Source organism: Cyprinodon variegatus, unplaced genomic scaffold (assembly GCF_000732505.1).
Source record: "Cyprinodon variegatus isolate N-32 unplaced genomic scaffold, C_variegatus-1.0 Scaffold22, whole genome shotgun sequence".
NCBI classification, from domain to species: domain Eukaryota; kingdom Metazoa; phylum Chordata; class Actinopteri; order Cyprinodontiformes; family Cyprinodontidae; genus Cyprinodon; species Cyprinodon variegatus.
Window position 1 is genome coordinate 134,811 of NW_015150475.1, and position 11,922 is coordinate 146,732.

Here is an 11,922-nt window from a genome sequence, read left to right on the forward strand (position 1 = left end):
TTGTGACATTTTGGCGATCTCGCAATCACTAGCTTGTTGGCTCTGCGCTGCCGTAGCGCAAAGATGTCTGCCTCCATGGCTGCGAGACCCTCTCCTATGTAATTATAAATAACAAATTCTAAGGCAACGCAAATATTAAGGTTAAGAGGCTGAGCTTGTAGATGATGATAAAATAACATAGTTATGTATAATATATTACATTTCTGACTGTATATCCCTGTAATTATTACACACTGTAGCTTTAAAATAACCTCTGCAACCTTTTGCAAATATGACGTAAACACAAAAAGATGAAGAAGAAAAAAAAAAGCTGAAACCTCATGCTCCATGAATTCAGGAAGAAATGACAAGCAAAATCAGTGGCATTTTTTTTTCTTGTTGAAAAGGGGTATAAAGCAATCTCTAAGACTTTTGAAATTCTGTTAAATGACAGTTAGAGCCAAGATCCACAGATGGAGGAAACAGGGAATACTAAAAATTACCAAAGAGTTGTTGGCCAACCAAAATGATTTAAAGAAAACATTAATAAAAAATCCAGATAGTTACAAGGCAACTAAAACACTGCAGACCTCTCTTATCTCTGTTTAGGTCAGAGTTCAGATTTCAACAATATAACAGAGAGTAGGTTAAAATGTCCCAAGGCAAAAAAAAAAAATAATTCTGAGAAAATAAAACATAAAGACCCATCTTACACCAGGGAAAGTTTTATATGGATTCATCAGACAAAAATGTATACATCTTGGAAGGTGTATTTAATCTTTTAATTATGTCATCAAACTAACACAATACTAAAGAACTGGTTATGGTTGTGCAGTGGTCAGGGCTGCTGACCATCAAACAACCAGTAGTTGCTTCAGAATCTGGATTGATTGCTGAGATAAATGTAACCATGTAATTTTCTTTTTACCAGAAAACCCTAATTAAAAGTAAAGCATCAAAGTAAGTTTCTGGGTTGCCGATCACGCTATAGAGTGAGCTGAAACCGTTGGTTTATTTTTTGGAATCCTTTTATGTTGCAGAATTAAAACAATTCCTTTATGAAGTATGGGCCAAGAAGCTTTGCTGTAATGTAAAACGAAGGTGTGACGACAGCTCTAACGAAAAAAAAACCTTTATTGGTTTTAAGTAGCTATTATATATCCAGAGGTGGGAAGTATACCAACAAATGTTACTTGTGTACGAGTAGCACTAATTCTGTCAGGTTGTGTGGAGGTTTGAAGAGGACCCAGATGCAGAGACGGAAGCTGAGGTTGTTTCTTGCAGATTTAATAAGGAGTGGTGGCAACAGAAGCATAAATCCAGAAATAACTAGTTAAAGAACACAGGAACAGAACAAATGAAAACACATAGGACAGGGAGGGAATGAAGGAATGAAGAGAATCCAGCAAACAGTGACACCAGAGGAGTATAAATGCCAAACAGAACAATGAATGGAGTCATTAACTGATTGGGAGCAGGTGTGGACAGAAGGATCTAGAAGGGAGCTAGGGCAATGGAGATTGACTCAAGGTGGCAACAGAGAGTAAACAAGAAAATAATTAGAATGACATGAAATGGAAATGAAACCAATACACTTTAGAACACAGAATGACATAAATCAAAGTGTAACTCAAAAAGAAAACTTAAACAGCACCAAAAGCCCAGAAAGGGCAGAATCATGACAAATTAATCATTTTAACTCAAGAAAAAGTACAAAACTAGTAGGCTACAAAAATACTGATAAACTGTTCTGCTTTCAAGCCATGATCAAAATAAATGATTCAATATTTTACAAACTGATGTAAAATTTAACAAAAACATAGATTGATATGCAAATTCTGGTGTTTGAAAGAATTAGATAAACATAGAAATGTAACATACAATAATTAAACCATAAAAACAATTAGGTGGAATAAACGCTATTGAAAATAAATGTTTTGAGCTTTGAAATCAGAAAATCAATAGTTACTGCATGTAGAATAGGTTGAATTACAGTACTCTGTTCACAGTATAGTGAAGTTACTCAAGATGGATGGAGTAGCAAGAAATTTTACTCTAGAAAGTGTAGTGATACTTTACTCATATTTTACTCAAGTAAAAGTAAAAAGTACAATGGTGTAAAACTACTTCAGTTCAGTTCAGTTAGCATCAATTCACAACACATGTCATCTCAAGGCACTTTACAGTTCACCAGATCATACAGTCAAGTTGATTCAGAGTTTTCTATCTAAGGAAAACCAGTTGATTGCATCGACTCATTGACTCGAATGCTATCCCTCACAGTAAACATGCTTGTAGCGACAGTGGAGAGGAAAAACTCCCTTTTAACGGGAAGAAACCCCTAACAAAACCAGGCTCAGTGTGAGCGGCCATCTGCCAAGCCAGACAGACGAGCTCCGAACCAGCTCCCATGTCAGAGGATGAAGAGAGCACATCCAGCCAGTCACAGTCAGAGAAACAGGACTACATTGGAAAGCAGGCCGATCTCCAACATCTATAAACAAGGGTGTTGATGGCAGCAGCACAGCTGATATTTCTCTCCAGGATGGAGTCACAGCCAAGCAGGAACAGACCAGATGAAGCAACTATGAGAAAAAGCAGAGAGAGCATAACGTTAGAGATTAAACTAACAGATTCTACAGAGCAGAGGATAAAGACAGAATGAAGCAGACAGATGAAATGGAGGTCCTTATGTCCTCCAGAAGTCTAAGCCTATAGCAGCATAGCTTTAGATATAGCTCAGGATAACCTGAGCCTCTATAACTATAAGCTTTATCAAAAGGAAAGTTTAAGCCTACCCTTAAAAGTAGACAGAGTGTCCACCTCACAGACTAAAACTGGTAGTTGGTTCCACAGGAGGGGAGCCTGATAACGAAAAGATCTGCCTCCCATTCTATTTTTAGACATTCTAGGAACCACCAGTAAACCTGCAGATTGAGAGTGAAGTGCTCTGTTACAGTAGGAACATAAGGAACAATCAGATCTCTGATATAAGATGGAGCTTGGCCATTTAATGCTTTATATGTGAGGAGGAGGATTTTAAATGTTATTCTTGTTTTAACAGGAAGCCAATGAAGAGAAGCCAGGATAGGCGAGATATGATCTCTTTTTTAATTTTCATCAGTACTCTGGCTACAGCATTTTGGATCAGCTGAAGGCTTTTAACTACAGTTTGTGGACTTCCTGAAAGTAAAGAATTACAATAGTCCAGCCTTGAAGTAACAAATGCAGGGACTAGTTTCTCAGCATCACCCCTGGGCAGGAGATTTCTAATTTTTGCAATATTCTGATATGAGATGAAACGAGAAAATTCTAGAAACATATTTGATATGGGATTTAAATGACACGTCCTGATTAAAAACAACACCAAGATTTTTTACTTTATTATCTGAAATCAGTTTAATCCCATCCAAATGAAGTGACTGCCTAATCAGCTTATTTTTCAAAGACCCTGGTCCAAAGACTATAAGAAGGAGAAAGTTAAGAGTCATCCAGGTTTTTATGTCTTCAAGAAATGCCTGTAATCTATGTAATGGGTTAGCTTAATCTGGATTTATAGACAGATATAGCTGGGTATCATCAGCATAACAGTGGAAAATAATCCCATGATGTCTAATAAATCTACCAATTGGGAGCATATTTAAGTGAAAGAGAAATGGTTCTAGCACTGATCCCACTTACTTAAACTTTTTAAAAGGTAACTGAAGTAAATATAACTAAGTGTGACTAGTTATTACCCATGTCTGTATAGAAAAAAAATGTTTCTCGCCAGGTTCACAAATAAAAAAAAGGAATATTGTATTTTCTAAGGTTATTATTGTCTGATATAAATATTTGTTTAAGTACCTAAAGTAGTTACTCTCAAGATACAAATTATAAGTAATACCACATATTCATAAATGTGTCTAATCATCTCTTCATTAACTTTATTAATATATCCTCCTAAACTACTAATCTAGTGTGATTTAAAACCACGAAACATGACATTTTTTTGCATTCTGTCTTTAGGTATGCCTACTCCCATCCAGTTCCCCACTAAGGTTACCTACCAAGGTGGTCAGAGCTTTCCTGAGGAAATGGAACTGCCTGTTGCACAGACTGTCCCTTTGGTGTCTCCTCCCAGCTTAAAGGATGTCCAACAGGCGATGCAGGACGCCTCAGAGCAAGTGAAGGGTCGTGGGGCAGAAGAAGTATTAAAGGAACTGCTTGAGAGGGTCGTGGAGGCAGCTTTGGCCCATGTAGAGGCAGGTGGTCAAGCAAAAGACATGGCTATGGAGAAGAAAACGCTAGAAGAGGATCCTCTGGTGGTTGAAATGGAAGATGGTGAAGCTGGAGTAGAAGCTGAGACACCGGAGCTTCCCTTGGAGGAGAGAAAAGTTAATGGTTTTGAAGAGAGTGAGGTAGTAGCAGGGGTGGATGAATTTAAAAATGTATCTAGAGGGGGTAAAAAAGTTGTCAAGGAAGAGGGGGAAACTGTAGCTGGATCAGTTGAAGCAGTAGGTTTTGAGGTTACTGATGAGTCATTACTGGAAACTAAATTAACTCAAGAGGATGGAGCCTCAGAGGAGACAGAAGGGGATTTAGAAGCAGGGAGGGAGGACAGCGAGGAGCAGGTTGTGTTGATATTTCTAAAGAATGCCACTGAAAGAGAAACACAGGATGGAAAGGAAACACCAGATACTGTGGAGGTGGCAGTGGGCGCACAGCCAGAGCAGGAAACAGAGGAACAGTCTAAAGCTGGCCATAGAGTGGCTGGTAAAGAGCAGGCAGAGAATAGCAGGAGAAAGGAAGCAGTTTTGCATGAAAAAAGTCAAACAACCCAAACTGATTTAGAGAAAAAATTACCTCATCTTAATGACCATGGTTTACTAATAAAACCTATCATAGGTGATGTGATTAAAGAAGAGGGGGAGCTCAGAAGGGGGGAGAATGGAGCAGACAAAGCTGATATACCTGTAAATGGTTTAGCAGAAATGGAACAGAACCAAAAGACGGAGGCAGAAAGTACTGATTTAAGGGAAGCAACATTAGAAGAAAAATATGGTGAAACTTTAAGTGAGGAGAGATCAAAGGCACTGTTGGTTGAAGAGGGTGACAATACCGGAGAAGCAGATATGGAGGACAACACAAAGGATCAAGGTGAGATCTATATAGCTGCAAAGAAAAAAGGTTTAAATATGTGGTAAAATTATATAGCCCTGTGGAATTAAAACCTAAAACAAGTAACAAGAAATGTAAAATATTTTTAGAGATACTCTAGAAACATCACGTAAACTTAAAATCTGATATATTTACTTTCTTTTAAGTTTAACTTAACTAAAAATAAATATATAAAATGCATCCAATTAATGTGATTTGTTCTTACTCAATCCACATCATGTACTGTTTTATTTCTGCTTTTAATACTAGAACAAAAAAGATCATTAGATCTGATAAAAAGCTTTACTAATAACAGTGTGAAAGGTGTGGTTTTGTTTATTTCTATTGGCAGGATCTTATAGTAGCTGCATCTTAAATATATTCTTCCAGGATTGTCTTAAACTTTTTCCATCAACTCTGAGTAGCTTACTGGCTCAATCCGAACACATCAAGGCTTAACCCCTATAAGTTTCACGAGCTATCCCAGTTTATTCTCCTCTCCAAGCTCTTTCGGCTTCTCATTTGTTGAATAAGGTCACCATTTACAATGGATGGCTCTAAAATGGGTTCTCTCGTATTTATTTATCATAAAAGACTGTTGCTTATCAATTCCTCACCCTGCTTTGATACTGTACTGCAATGATAATATAAAAAAATGGTGGTGGATGGGAATGCCATGAAAAACCTGAAAAGCTCAGCCATTTATCAATACTTACATAGCGACAGGGCAAACTGCCTGCTGATACACAAACCCTGCAATTTGGTGTGTGTGAAGGAAGGAACGGAATCATGCCAATGTCTAAATAAATCCAGCCATAGCACTGGTGCGGATGTTAAAGATGATGGAGAGATGGAGACAGTTGGTTGGCCTTTCCCCTTATCATTCTTGTAGACACACACACACACTAAAACACACCAAAAAGAGCATATACGAAGCCAAAATTAAGCCAAAAAGGAAACACGTGTAATAAATTATAATACAAGCAGTTTTACTTGAAACATACACATGTAAACCCCTCTCCATGCACATTTTGAATGTTTTATATTTCAATTTCAAACCATGAGGCCTTCAAAATATTATACGCATGAGTGGATGCTCCCTCACTGGACTCGTAGCTTGCTTTCAACGCACAATTAGAATCTGTCATACCCAAGAGTGGATCTGTTTCTGTGCACTGTTTTAAGATAACGGAAAGTTAGAGAATTTTACTTTTAAACTTCAATATACCTGTATGGCCCTTTTACTAATTTAGTGCACCATTTAAAAAAAAAAAAGTTCTGATGTTGAGAGGACTGTGGAAACCAGCGGCCCTGCACGGCTGACCGCAGGCAGGGCTAACATTAACCCCTTTGCAGCAGCCCGCATTCAGCATAATTGTGTGTGAAGTACGGATAAATCTGATATCGTTTTTTTCTTTTTTATTTGGCAAAACCTTTCTTTGTTTTTATATGACTTTCATGATCATTATACCCCAACAAAAGGAAAAAAAATATTTTATTATTAACTAGAGACTGTTAATAACAGGAGGTCCAGACAAGTCTTGTGTGTGGTGATGTCATGAGTATGCTTCTGTTCCAGTTGACACAGATTTTTTCTTTGTGCTCCCATTCTTCCCAAGCCCATACGTCCTAAATTCTTATCAAGAACATACTTGGCCAGAAAACAAGCCCATACTAGAATTCTTGTGAATTGATAAATGGCCAATGGCTTGATTAATGACTTGTTTATGGTCAAACGCATACATTTACATATACAATCAGTTTGCGTCTACTCTTAAGATTTTTTTCTTATATTATTAATTATCTTTCTATATTTTTTCTTTCCAGCAGGTGGTTTGATGTACACATCAAGCTCCAAAAAATTACACAGTTCTGGAGCAATTGGCTCAAATGGTTCATTGCCTCATTAGGCCTCATCTCACCATCACTAGATACTGTTACCAGTCACAACAAGGAAGAAAACTGTACCATATAAGAGGCAGGATTCATGAAAGGTAGCCAATTCCAGGCAATTACAGTATGCTTTCTGTAGGCAAATGTTGCCATGAACATGCATGAACAGATCCACATTGGAGAAGGAGAGAATCTACAGGTAAATTAAAAACAAACCATTAGCGCAAAGAAGGAGCATGCACTAATGCTTGTATCCCATCGGGGGCCTAATATTATTGAATCTGCAAAGTTCATAATGCACATGAAGATCAGTTTTGTGTTTGTGCATTTTTAATTAAAGTGCTTGTATGATTATGTATCATACTGTATGTGTTCCTTTTTTGGCAGAATTCTGACTTCATAGGAGTATGCATACCCGCAATTCAAAGATCAACTTGGACTGCAGATACTTTGTCACATGACTCAGAGATGTCAGCCAACAAAACTGATTAAGCTCACTATGAGCATGTCTTAGCTTTGAAGTGAGTGGCTCTTGTTAATTTCCTCATTCTGTAATACCCTGCTACTCAAGTATGGCACTTGTGGGAAGCTACAGTTTTTACTTCATTTTACATGGGGTTGGGTGCAGCTCATGCCGGTGGAGATAACTTCACTTTTTAAACACTTTATTTAAACCAATACAGAATTTCTATCGCTAACAAAGATTGCAAACCATTACATCTCCAACTCCCTCTCCCCACATGCCGCTGTGTGCTTGTTGCAAAAAGCTTCCAAAAGATCTCAACCAAAAACGAACAATAACAGGGGCTGTCCAAGTTCTGGCTGTGAATCTTGTTGGTGTCAACAAGTTGGTATCAATAAGAACTCTTTCATGGGTAGGAAAGAAGATCAGGTCTGCTGTAAGATCTGGGATGAAAACATTTTGAAAAAAGAGCCTGAAATATAGCTAAAAGGATCTCTTCAATACATAAAAGGGTAGATTTGCAAAGGTCAAACAGGGTACAAGCTAAACAATAAAGAATTTTTATTGTTTTTCTCAGGTGGGCTGTACCTATATTTTCTGTCAGGCAAAGGATTGTGGGTTTCCATTCATCTCCTTTGCTCAATTTAACAACCTGTGAGCTATTTATGATAAAAGAACTGCAATGGGAAGCATTTAGGCTCCTTTTCCTTCCTTCCATCTTACCACCAGCACTATGTGGACAGCATTTATCGTAGAGAGATGATGCATCCACCTAGGCAAATTAGTCCTTATCAATTTGAATCATTTAGATTGATCCTCCATCTCTTCTCAAAAAAAGGATCCCTAAAGAACATTAATGCCTATATCATGTTTTACAATGTAAGTTGTTGGTTCAGGCTGTTATGCAGGGCAAATTTTCTTTTATGCATATTTGCCATTTTCTTGCTATCTCCTTTAAAGATGAGCTTTCTTTTCAGCTGATAGTTGTCTTGTTAATAATGTCTACCTCCAAAGTTGTCAACCTCTACAGACCCTCTAACATAAGCTTTGGTTTTCTTTGCTGCTTCTCCAAATAATAGTATCCTAACCTATTTTTGTTTTTAGTTAAGATTGACAGCTTCAGCCTAGTAATAGACGATCAGATATTTTTTTTATTACATGACACTGCTTTTAACTTTCTTTCTGACCTAGTCTGCTGCCCTTGGTCTTTGGGAATCAATGCTTTTGAAACTCAAACCACTTAGGTTCTCACATTAAATCTACATTTGTACTGATATCGTTGCAAGACTGATCCCTGATCCCTGGTCTACCTTCTGATTTCAGAGAAAAGACCTGAAAACCTGCTTCCTACCATAAATCCATCATTGGGAGGTGCAACTCAAGACAGTACAATTGTTGATGCAAACTCTAACCATTGCAGTAAGACAGTTATAACAAAGTCTGGAATTTTATCAGAAAACCATGGGGAGATCCAACCCACGGTAGATCATTTCGTTAATACTGCTTTTGCTGAATACCATCAAACAAAAGGAGGGAATGCAACAGGAACCATAAACGTAATGGAAGATATTTCTAGAACAAAAGGTAAAACATCACTCATGATGTGTAAACATGCTACACTTAATAGCATTACTTGTTGATGTTAATATAGCCATAACAAATATTAGGCAACGAGATGTTGGAAGATATACTGTATTTAACAAAGAGATTTTTGTGCTTAGGTTTTCAACTTTCAACTTTAATAGATGTACTTTTTTGTTTGCACATGCAAGCCAGTAGAAAGTAGAAAGGTACTTTTACTTAGGGAAATTTATAATGTTAAAATACGATTCAGAGTTTCTCGCTGTTATCTGTGTTTGTAGGATTATAATATAGAGCTATAATAGAGGAGAAATTATGGGCTATTCAATTTTGTTTTTAAAAGCCATTTTTTCAATCAATTAAATGTATTTTTTCTTTTTTTTTCCTGCTGTCCTTTGGTGGCCATGATACATTTGTTTAGTGAACAATGAGCACAGCATTCAGGCATGGAAGATCGGGGCTATTTTTACTGCTGTCGTCTTGGTTTTGGAGACTGTTTTCTTCATTATCTATGTCGTCAAATGTCGAAATAAGGAAAGGTAAGTGGTGGAGTTGAGTTGCATTAGGTAATGCGTAAAACATGAAAAATGTCAGGAGAGAAAAGCCAATATAGGGTATAACCAATAAACTGTAGGGAAATGCCTGAGTGTATGAACACTTACTGCCAGTTTAGATGAAATGTCCAAAAAACAAAACTTGAGCTTATTGTAGTTAAGTTTTAATCATGAAACTTATTAAATTTACACACTTCTTTTATTCCTTGACACCGCCTTGTAAAGAATTTTTCATTCCTGGGAGATTTTAAGAAATGACACCAAAAGATTTCCACTCGATGTTTCATCACTTGGTTCTTAGAAGCTCTACGAAGCAAGAGGTCAGGCGGTGTTTGAAAGAATGTTTGAAGTGTTTAAAAAGCAGTTTATCATATTCAGCTTCTATCTAACAGGTTTTGTATTCAAAACCTAACCTCCTAATTGTATTTTAGTATCACCATTGAAAACATCCTACTGTAAAATAATTTTTTTGTTTTTTTGTTTCTATAGTCAGATGCAGGTGCATTTCCTAAAAAAAATAGCCACACGGTGGGCTAAAGGATGCAATCCTTCTCTCATCGGATTGCTTTTGAGCTTGACTAGCCCTCATAATAGACAAAACTAGCTAAAGAGAAATCTGCATATATCTGATTTATTCTGATTCCTTCATTTTACACTAACAGTAAAAAGAGTAAGGATTATGAATTGACTTAATACAGTGTTTGTACATGTAGGCTCTTACATTGAATATTTGATATTGTTTTATTTTCTTGCCTTTTAGATATAGTAAATAGCATCTGGTTGTTTTTACTGTATGTAGGTATTTATTCTTTGGTTTGCTTCTACTATGCCTGTGAGGTTCTTATATTGTTGTTATTTTTTTAATCAGGAATTACTTGTTAGCAACGATAGCTTCTGTGAATGATTACAAGAAAATCTAGATCCTTGCAGTTACTCTGTTGTTCCAAAGGCTTAATTTCCAAAACCTTAACAGATACTTACACAAGTGTATTTATTTTTTTATTGTATTTTTTTTTAAAACCTCTTATTGACAAAAGTAAGATGTTATGGAAAAACGGTTTCCCTCTAAAATTATTTTGTTTTGCTTTCTCTAAAATGATTTTTACAAGCTAATTTACAGTATATGTACAATAGTTATCTTTGAGTTATCTTTATAAAATAAAAACATTCACTCAAACCTGGTAGCATTTATTCAGTATTCCATGTGCAAAACAACTATTTGATTTTTTAGTTTCTTACCAGTTTCTAGCCAATTAGAGCTAAGTCCTCCTTAAAGTTCTACAGTCGTTAGCAACTACAATGACATCAAAAAGCATAACAAAGCAACCGATTCATCAAAAAGCTTCAAACATGGCCAGATAAAATTTTCTTTGGTCAGAGACAGAGTCCCTCAATACGTCTCTCAAAGTTGAAGTATTTGGTTGGATCAAATGATAGGTACTTTTCTCTTTTAAGAAGATTTTTAACATAAAAAGAAACATATCTCATGTAGGCTAATCTTTGCTTTATTGGAGTCTAAATGTGCCTTTGTAAATGCATCCAAACCTCTAGCCAAGGTACTTCTCATATTTTGTCAGGCAGTTTGAGGTTTTACAAATGTAAAGCAGCATACTACATACCTTAAACCACATATCCCCTACAGTTCTAATTGCTGAAGGGATGTACCATGTCATCATTTTACAGATTAAAAAAAAAAAAACAATGCCTGATGTATATTTTTTATTTAAGAGTGAGAATACTAATTACACATTCACATTACCCCAAATACATTACAGCACTACGGTACTTTTCTTAAGCCTGAACCAAACCAGCTGATTATTAGCTGTAGCACCAACAGATTCACAGTCACAGATGGGACTCGCAGCAGTTCTGGTACATGATTGCTTCTGATGTTGCCCAAGCTGCAGTTAACATTTCAACACTGACAGATGATGAAATGTGCTTTGTATTGGCTCTCTGTCCCCCTCTGTGTTCACAAAAATATTTCTTGTTATCTTTATTAAGATACTTCATTGCTTTCCAACCACTTCTCCAAATGGTTCACAGCAATGCCTTGTGTATTTTTGAAAGGATAACAGGAAGTGACTAACAGTGAAAAAAGGAACATTGTTCTTGTGTTTCTATGTGAGCAGCCCTCTAGCCATGCAGCAGGCAGGTGTCAAAGGGTGTGTTGATCCTGAGGCAGGAATGGGAGGTAACTGCAGTGAGGACACTCCATCAGCAGACAACGGAAAGTGTCTAGAGTATGTACCCTTATAAAAATATATTTCTACTGGTGGAAAATTATCTATCTATCTATCTATCTATCTATCT